This window comes from Ischnura elegans, chromosome 7 (assembly GCF_921293095.1).
Source record: "Ischnura elegans chromosome 7, ioIscEleg1.1, whole genome shotgun sequence".
In the NCBI taxonomy this organism is placed as follows: domain Eukaryota; kingdom Metazoa; phylum Arthropoda; class Insecta; order Odonata; family Coenagrionidae; genus Ischnura; species Ischnura elegans.
In genome coordinates, this window is record NC_060252.1 from 83,141,499 (window position 1) to 83,151,744 (window position 10,246).

Consider the following 10,246-nt stretch of genomic DNA (forward strand, 5'->3'; position numbering starts at 1 on the left):
CATATGTTGACAAAACTCAGGAAAAAAAAGAATATTAATACAAAATTGGTCATCTATAGGCTCAATAATTTAACTCCTATTTAATAATTTAACATTGCTTACCCTCCAAAAAATTCCCCCTCTACTTGACATTTAATGTCTACATGCTGCTCTGGCCTTCTCTTACCCATGTACTCTTATGAACTTGTCTACAAATGAATTCCTTCCCTTGTGGATTGATTTACCTCATCCTTATGATTTGAGTATTCAAAAATTGAAATCACAGGCCTTCATAATTGACTACATATGTAATTCCTTATTTCGTTAAATATCATTAACCTCTGATATAACTTCCTGGGAAATCTATAGTTGTAAATTTGGTGATGTGGTGATTTTCCATTATGCTTCATGCTGAAAATGCCTCGTGAAATCATTGTGTGATGGATCATTGAATTTCAATTCCACTTTAAGTACATACATAAAAGCTTTTCACAAGAGATGTGCGAATAGTATCCGCGAATACTCGAATACTAGAAAGTATTCGATATTCGAGATTTCGAATAGTTATGCGAAAAGTACCGCCTCGATTACCTCGAATACTTTCAATTTCGCGTCATACACTGTCGCATGCACGTCGTTGGTAGTGACTCGGAAAAATGTAGAGAACTGTAGTCATTTAGTGCTCGCAGCGCCGTTTTACGCAAGTTGACGAATTGCATCAAATTCGTGGATTTTAGCGGTGAAAAGTGTTCGACGAGGGGAACCGAAAATAGTCGGGTGAAAAAATCCGAAAATCCCCGATTCCCCCCACCAGGAGAAACTCAGTGCCGTGGGATAGCAACCTTAGGGCATTTCCCACGATCCTCTATCCCCCTCCATTCAGCACTCGCCTCAACCACTCTCACGCTTTCCTCTTCGCCGAAATCAAGCAAAAGGTCCCAGCTCGCGCAGGGATCGCATTACGAAGACCCCTGCTTCGAAAAAAATATCGAGTTACGAGAGCAATAAAAACGTGTTTCACGCCCTCCCCCCTTTTCTCACCCACTGACCTTTTTCTGGCTACCTGCTTCGAAGTTCCCCATTTCTGGAGGTCAACTTCTGTGTGAGTACCGTGGGATACTTACATTAGCGCATTTCCCAAGGTCCGGTATCCCTCTCCATTCAGCACTAGCCCCCCCTCTGAGGCTTTCCTCTTCTTCAAAATAAAAAAAAGGTCACAGCTCGCGCAGGGATCATATTACGAAGACCTTAGCTTCGAAAAAATACGCGAGAACAATAGAAACGTGTTTCGGGCCCTCCCTTTCCTCCCCCACTGACCTTTTTTTTTCCTACCAGCTTCGAAGTTCCCCATTTCTGTGGAGGTCAACCGCTGCATGAGTCATCTATTAGCACAAAGGGTGTCTAAGAATGACTTTCGTCAATTGATGTTACACCTTTATTGAATTGAAATATTAGTAATGTGCGCGTAATTTCAAAAAGAATAAGACCAAACACGACGTATTTCTGAGTTTATTTAAGCATTTTACCCAAAGAAATAAATGTCAAAACACGACGGAGAATTAGCATTCTGGCGAAACTCGATATGAGCAGCAGAGCTTCTCGGAAGTTGATGCGGTATTTTTTTCCGAAAACATATATCAAGTTACAATTTATGAGTGGTGCTATAAATCTTTATTGTTACAGTCACAGACAAAAAAATATTTTCTCAGAATATTTGGTTTCTCCCTGATAGCAATTCCAATTCATCTTCTTATCTCGTGAGAACTCCCAAAGATGGACTGAAAATAATTGAAGAAAATCCGGTGGAAAAAGAGCTTGTATTTTGCAAAATGCCTCAGATTGTCAGCTAGCACTTGGCAGCAGGAGTGGGGGTAAAGCGATGTTAGTTGAATTAATTATATGCCCAATTGTTTCCATAAAATTAAATTATTCATTAATCAGCTAAATTCCTGTTCGAATCATTTTAAGGAAATCAAAATTACTCCCCAAAATCTTGTGTTGCCTGCTGCTTAGGCAACCGAGTCAAACATTCCAGCATTCATCATTTAGTATTCGAGGTATTCGAAATTCGAGGTATTCGAATATTCGAGCTATGATTTAATATTCGAATTCGATATTCGAATTCGAGAAATCTGCTATTCGACCCATCTCTACTTTTCACATAAATTTCCACCAATAAAAGGTTTGCCAAGATCAGGAATTGATATATGATCTTCTTAGATAGAAGTACAAAGTCCTAGTCAAGATCCATTCCTAGTCGAAAATAATTCTTCCTTGAGGCAAATTTTGTGAATTTCACAACCATAGTTTTGAATTAAAAAGTTTTAGAATAATGGTTTATGCTTTCATCCTGGTCAGCTTGTCTGAAAACCTATATGTGATTCCTAATCCACTGAAGCATATCTTTTGCCATCATGAGGCATCAAGTTATTAATGTTTGTTTTCACAGTGCCATTTTCCAAAAGATCAATGGTTTGTTTTTCCAGCCAAAGAACCCCACACACTTTAAGAAGCTGGATTAATCCACAATTAAAACAAGCATTATCAGAACTATTCTCCATCAACACACATTTTCTTTATCAAGTGGAGTCAAATATTTTAAGTATTGATTTTGAAGTTTTTATATTTTATTTTACATTAATATTGTCAATGCATGATTCCTCTGTTTGTTAACTAACTGAGTTTGGATTTCTCATGCATCGCATAATGCAGTCTGCTAATGAATTACCTACCCACTAAAAACAGTATCACATTCATGCACAAACCAGTCATCATGAATCCTAAAATCAACTGAAATAGACTGGTGAATAAGGTGGAAACTGACACAGCTGAAGAAGACTATGATTATACTAAAATATTATGTGACTCACCATGCAGTGCATTACAAGAACAAGTATACGAAGGTTATATAGCTGCAGTGAATAACTGAGTGACCTAAAACCTATAATCAAAGCTCTTGTAAGTTTTTGGTGAGAAGTGGTCATGATGAATGTAAATATCTTCCACTGGTTAAAAATATATTAGTTAGTTGTGATTAGAAAAAAAACTTTGAAAATCATAGGTATGAATAGAGTGATTCTTGAAGAGTGTGTGGCAAGGAAAAATGTACATGTCTTTAAAGCTTTAAATAAATGAAGTAAGTCTTGTTTGAACATTTGGCGCTGTTTTATTTCATGTACACCCATCGCTTTAGTATGTTTACTGTTCAATCTAAGAATGCAAATGGTCCACTACTGCAAAAATATTTTTCATTACTAAGAATGTATAACAAGATGGTGAGTAGCTGACTGAGAAAAATCTGGTACCTACACTCAAAAACAAGGATTTTAAAGGAAGAGGGATCACACGTACTTACTCAAACTAGATATGTTCACTACCTAAAATATACACAAGTAATATCCGCCACTTATTCCTTTCGTGCCCAACGTCGGGTGGAGCCAGCCGGCATTTTCATACGCAGAACATCTGACGTCGGGTAAAGCTGTCGCAGATTTTTGAATGCAAACAACCAGATGTCAACTCCAGCCAATGCAATGGAAGGGAAGTGACCGCTGAGGTAGGAATTTTCTGATGCATTCAGGCCAGACCAGTGGCGGATACAGATGGTGGCGTGGGCCCCTCCCTTGCGGGTCCGCCCTTATTGCCAAACATTGTAGAACCACAATTGTGACTTTTTTATATCATTAGATGGCATTGTCTTACAATATGTGTATAATTACTTAAATTAAAATTTTCTTTTAGTCTGCCTGTGACTTAATTATTTTTTATTACGATAAAAGTAAAGGCAACTCAAGATATCTTCCCCCCCCCCCCTTGAGTTTTTTCTGTATCCGCTACTGGGCTCGGCCTGAGACCCAGCTAAGTGATTCCTTAGGGCCACTCCTTGGCAATTAAGCCCGACCCTCCCACTCATTTATGATCATCCTTACTTCAGTAATCCGTTACAAAGTGGTTATATTGTCAATAGTTTTGCAATGATACATTTTGTTGCATACTACAATTTTTTATACTTTGGAATAAATTCTTCAATTTGTTCTGTGGATTAAATTTTTAAATAAAATTTTAGCATTAAAAATAACGAAATTCTGGACTTGTAGTCTTACAAGGAGAGGTCGCCAAAGTGATGTTCGGGATCTGAATGACGATGTTATTTCCTGAAACAATATAGGTAAGGTAGAAAAAGTGTCACGGCTTTCTTCCACATAGGCCCGGGTTCGAGAGATATTCGCATGTAAAGATTCCGCGCACCATGACTTCCTTCGACTACACTCCCTCCTACAGCAAGCGGCGTAGCCTAGCGGGTAAAGGCACGAGGATGATACATGTGATGTAGACGTTCGGGGTTCGAGTCCCAGTGGGGTCAAATTTTTTTCTTCCTTATTATGTTTTAAAATCACTGCTATAATTCATTCCTATTCGTTTATGTCAGTTACGTTGCTATCTTTTATTTTTATATTAGTTTACGAATTTTAAATAGTATTCCGAATAGTTTCCATTTCCACCCGCGCTATGTCTTTGGCGGGTAAGATGTATCGCCAGAGTGAGGTGTTGGATCTAATTGCGTAGAAATTCAATCAAAATCACTACATTTACCTTCAAAGCAACGCACAGCACCGGAGATGTCTTCTTTCTTTTGAGTTGATGGCAAAACCCATAGTAGGGTGTCATTCTCATTGTCCGACAATGAAGAGGCGCTACTGGACGATGGACAAAATTCTCGAGTACCCTCCATTTGGATTCCGAAAACTCACGCCACGACGCTTTAATTAGGTGAAACTAAATAACGCATTACACTTACTGCAGGATACTTGAACTTGATACTTGAAAAAATTTGACCCCACTGGGACTCGAACCCCAAACTTGTGCATCAAATGCCTCGTCCTCACGCCTTAACCCACTAGGCTACGCCGCTTGCTGTAGGAGGGAGAGTAGTCGAAGGAAGTCATGGTGCGCGGAATCTTTACATGCGAAAATCTCTCGAACCCGGGCCTATGTGGAAGAAAGCCGTGACACTTTTTCTACCTTACCTATATAGTTTCAGGAAATAATATCGTCATTCAGATCCCGAACATCACTTTGGCGACCTCTCCTTGTTAGTACCTTATGTTCACTAACTTTGTCATTATTAATGCTAGAAATCCATTCAAAATTCCACAATACTTAAAAATGTTTGTAATTCCTTAAGAATAGTAAATTATTGAAAATCAAATGCAATACATATTTGACTGAAAAAGCACTGGTAATGCAATAAGTTGACCGTGAATTCGTGCCAAGATAGGGTTAGAGGGTCTAGACCAATGGATGGGGTTAGGGCCGGGCACCCCATTGAGTTGGGCCCCAAAACTGAGGGGCGAAAATACCAGGGTAACTTCACCCCAAAAAAGAGCTCCGTACTGATACCCCAATGAAAATTTTGTATACAATTGTATACAATTTTATACAGGATTTCCTGTATAAAACTGTATACAATTGTATACAAAATGTATTAATTGTATACAAATTTGGCTTTACACAATTGTATAAAAATGTGTACAATTGTATAAAATGTATACAATTGTATACATTTTACACAATTGTATACATTTTATACAATTGTATACATTTTTATACAATTGTGTAAAGCCAAATTTGTATACAATGTACACATTTTGTATACAATTGTATACAGTTTTATACAGGAAATCCTGTATACAATTGTATACATTTTTATACAATTGTGTAAAGCCAAATTTGTATAAAATTTACACATTTTGTATACAATTGTATACAGTTTTATACAGGACATCTTGTATACAATTGTATACATTTTTATACAATTGTGTAAAGCCAAATTTGTATAAAATTTACACATTTTGTATACAATTGTATACAGTTTTATACAGGACATCCTGTATATAATTGTATACATTTTTATACGATTGTGTAAAGCCAAATTTGTATACAGCCCTAACAACACATGGGCATCCAACAATGTCCGACGAATATCCAATGCGGACGTTGCGGATGGGCCAAGGATATCCGATGAAAATCCCGCGATTTCCCTCGGACATCTGTCGGATATCCATAAGTCCCAAAATCCAATATCCATAGGACGTCCCCTTCCAGATATTAATACCATTTTTGCATATTGTTACAAGAATATACACCAAAATGATTCCTTCACATGATAGACAACCTTATCAAGGTGGAAGGATTCTTCATTCAAAAGATTCATGGGTGTCTGCTTAGTAACCATTGATGAATGATTACCCTGGCGAAAATGTGACCTTTTTCAGATTGTTTAAGAACGCACCATGGAGGTGATCATGAACAGCGAAGAACACTCAAAGAACACTATCCCAGTGTGTCCTCGAGCGGAAATGTGTACGCCTTGGAGTGTTCACAAACACTCTACATAGCGTTTAGCTATGTTTACGACTGTTTGTCAATGTTTCCAAGCGTTCATGAACGCCCTGTGAGTTACCATCTTCATCGTTTCGCAGCATTTACTTACATTTGAGAACACCCTGTCTAGGCTATCGAGAGTGTTCCTGTGCGTAATGTAACATGCTAATGTGTTTTGCATAGTTATTGAATGCTATGGGAACACCCTCCGGTTGGTTTATGAACTCTTGTAGTGAATAAATTTAATAAAGAAAAAATCAGTGAGATTCAGGTCTTACAGGGTCTACAAAGGAAATGAAAACCAGATACAGTTTGCTGTAATGATAAAACAATTATATTTAACTATATATTACACACTTATTTACAACAACACCACACAATCACATGAGTACTTTAGAAACTGAATTCATCATGCATAACAAAGAGACCAGGCCCAGGTGGTATTCCACCTTTTGTGCTTAAATATTGTCAAGAGATTTTAGCATATCCTCCCTCACTCAGTCTAACCATCCAACCTAAGAAGTATTTATATAGTCCCAACCCATAAATCAGGTGATAAGACTCACACCACTAATTACAGACCTATTTTAATCCAGTCATTTGTTGTTAAGATCTTGAGAGAGAGTCTTGCACTTAAGCCTAATATCCTCTCCTACAAAGATATAGCTATACCAGAGCACCATGGTTTTCATGAAGAAAGTTCTTCAACTACGAATCTCGTGGTCATGCAATACTACATTCTAAAACCCTTCAGTGAAGGGCATCAAGGTGATGTAATATATACTCATTCTCAGAAAACATTTGATACTGTCATCACTTACCACTTGCTTTGTAAGTTGACATGTTATGGCATTGATGGTAATCTTTTAAAATTATCATTAACTGTCTTAATGGTAGAACCCAGGTGGTCAAGATTAAATCCTTCCTCTCTAGTGTAATGAATGTGACATCTTGTGTTCCTTAAGTGTCCCACCTGGATTGTTATTACATTTATTTATTAATGATGTTAAGCAGAAGAAAAAACCAAATGCGGGTCTATCAAATGCTGATGATTAAAAATTATATTGCAGGATTAAATAATTAGATGACTGTTTATGTTTACAGAGCAGTTGAAATAATCTAGCCGGTGTTCAAGTACCTACTTCTATGAGAATTAATTTAAAGAAATGTGTACCAGTCACATATCATCACTTTAAAGTCCGATTACATTTAACTGCAACATAAACAATGGATACCTTGAGAGAACCACCAAAATTCTAGACTAGGGAGTTATCTTTACAGCCAATTTAAATTTTAACTATCATGCGGATGTGATAGCCCCAATGAAAATTTTGCATATGATCTGTACACAATGTACACAGGATTTCCCGCACACAATTGAGTACAAATTGCATAAATAATGTGTACATTGCACAAAAAATTTGGCATCAAACAACTTGTGTAGATTGTACGCAATTTGCACTGTTTCATATATTGCATAAAAAGAGTACAACCTACACACAATGTGTAAAGCCAAATTTTTGTACATATAAACATTATTTCTACAATTTTCATTGGAGATATCACAAAAAACAATGAATAAATATCCAATAGAAGTATAACACAATTACTGGCAGTTTATTCCCCTTAACATTCAATCTCTCAAGCTTTTTTACATGAGAGGCAACACAGACCTTAAAATAAGACTAATAGGGGCATAATGACTGTCAAAATTAGTGGGCCAGAACCGGCAGGGAATCATTTAATTTAATGCATATCATTACATGTCGAGTAGATATAATAATATGATCAGATAATGAGAAAATAATAACGTAACGTAAACATGGAATACTCCAACACAGAGTAGAATTTCTATCAATGCACAATATTACGCGTTTGAAAATGATTTCAGACATTTCTCTTTCCTAATGCTCTGAATAGTCTGAGGAATAACTGCAGGCACTCTCTCAAAATGATACATGCAAGTTTTCACTTGAGGTACCGTCACAAACGTCACATTCAATATTATTACCAGGGGAGAGCGAAGCAAAAGACTTATTTTCCACTTTGATTGGAGAAGTTGCAATTATTCAAGAAAAGCCACTTTTTTGCTCATGCTTGCTCCCATACTTCATTCAAGTTTGTACCTCCTTTTCTACAGAAGTGGGAACCTCACTTGTATTAAGGCCTGTTCACAAAGCACATTAACCTGTACAAGTGAATGTCTGTTTGCGTGAATGGACCAGAAGAGAACGTGTACGAATGCAAGAACCAAATTAGAAGAGATTATATTTCTGCTCATGCATTCACACAAGTTGGGTGCCTATAACATGGTGCATTTTCGTGTAAATTGATGCATTCATACATTTAGACAATGACTCCTACGAGTTACTGTACAGTGTAAACATGCCTTCAGGAAGAATGTGGATCAATAGATACGAATTATCTTCATCAACCTCCTCGTTACCATTTCCGGGGATTACATGGTACATTTGCACCTCCTTGGGCTCTTCATGCTCATGGAATGTTCTGATCCCGGCATTCACACTGTTGTTTTTATCCTCGAAGGGCCTCACGTCATTTTCCAGAAGATGTATTTTTCTGCATCCTCTTCTAACTGTAAGGCATTAGCGAATATTTTACTAAAGACACAAATCAATACCTAAATGATAATGATCGGAGAGAGTTAATTGATGGCTATGTCCTGAACTGCTCATTAATTACTATAATTCTTCGACATATTCTCAATAGTTATTCATTTGTAAGAAAAACACTTCATATACGAGTTCATTGAGAAGGAGAATAATACTTTAATGCCATAAAGAACAGGTTAAAAATGTATTTTACGGCGAGAACTGATATTTAAACTTAATCGGTCTGAATGGATCGTATTTTTATCACGCAAAGATCATGCAAAATATTAATTACACTGAGAAATAAATTAGTCCTGAAAGGCTCAATACACACAAGTTCGGTGGTTTACTATCGAATAGAGAAAAATTTTCCGTTTACTTACATTTAAATGGTCAGTAAATAGTGGATGGGTCAATGCTGGCAAAGGCATCTTCCTCAAATCCCTTCGTACTCCTAAGAGCCACTTCTTGCCAGTCTCCACAGCGAAAAAGGGATCATTTTCCTCTTCCATGGCGTACGTCAACGTAAATTTGCTTGTAAAATAATAATTTACAGCACAGCAAAATTCACAAAGTCAAAAATACAGTACCTACAAATGAATACCAAACTTTCGTGCTTTAGTTGCGATGGCTGTGGCGTAGGCTGTGGGCGCTGTAAGTCACATGTTATATAAGATGGCCGCCGGTCGTTAAGGCGCAAGCGGCGCAAGTTTCGAAATACGATTTTTAATCCGTATTTTTAGATAAGTACGTAATATAATGGTTTCAACGAAAAAGTTAATAAATGTCACTGTGGAGGAAATTTGTGAATGCTATAATCACCAATTCCAAACTATAGGTGCTTGTATTCGACAGGAAACCCATATTAATAATGAGCGAAAACCAAAACTTGCAGGAAAAACTCCGAATGCCAATTCGAATAATTTTTGCATTCAGAGTTGCTATTTGTATTCACTTAGTTTTCATCAATGGATATGGTTTATCTGCATTGGTATTGTGCAAATCTGAATGCAATAATTATTAAATACTCACATATTTCCTCGCTGATATTTTAATTTCCTAAAGCTAAAATTATTTCAAAGTAAGCATTGCCACTTAATAACACTTTAATTTATACCAAGCTTCCAGTTTCATTGTTATAAAGAAAGTTAATGGTTTTTTATACAGCTTGGACTCCGGGAGGAAATTATAAACTATTCAACGAAACAAAATTTTGGACATTTTTACCGCTCCTACAGTTTCAGAACAACAAATTAACGCTATTTTGAAGT

General features: G+C 36.8%; 1 long non-coding RNA gene across 1 annotated transcript; it reads right to left on the minus strand.

Annotated features, from left to right (window-relative positions):
* Positions 1-6,674: 6,674 nt before the first annotated feature.
* LOC124162560 lies at positions 6,675-9,695 on the minus strand. The gene is made up of 2 exons (XR_006865615.1): positions 9,359-9,695; positions 6,675-8,959 (listed from the first exon to the last, which is right to left on the minus strand). It is a non-coding gene; the product is annotated as an uncharacterized LOC124162560 (long non-coding RNA).
* Positions 9,696-10,246: the final 551 nt, after the last annotated feature.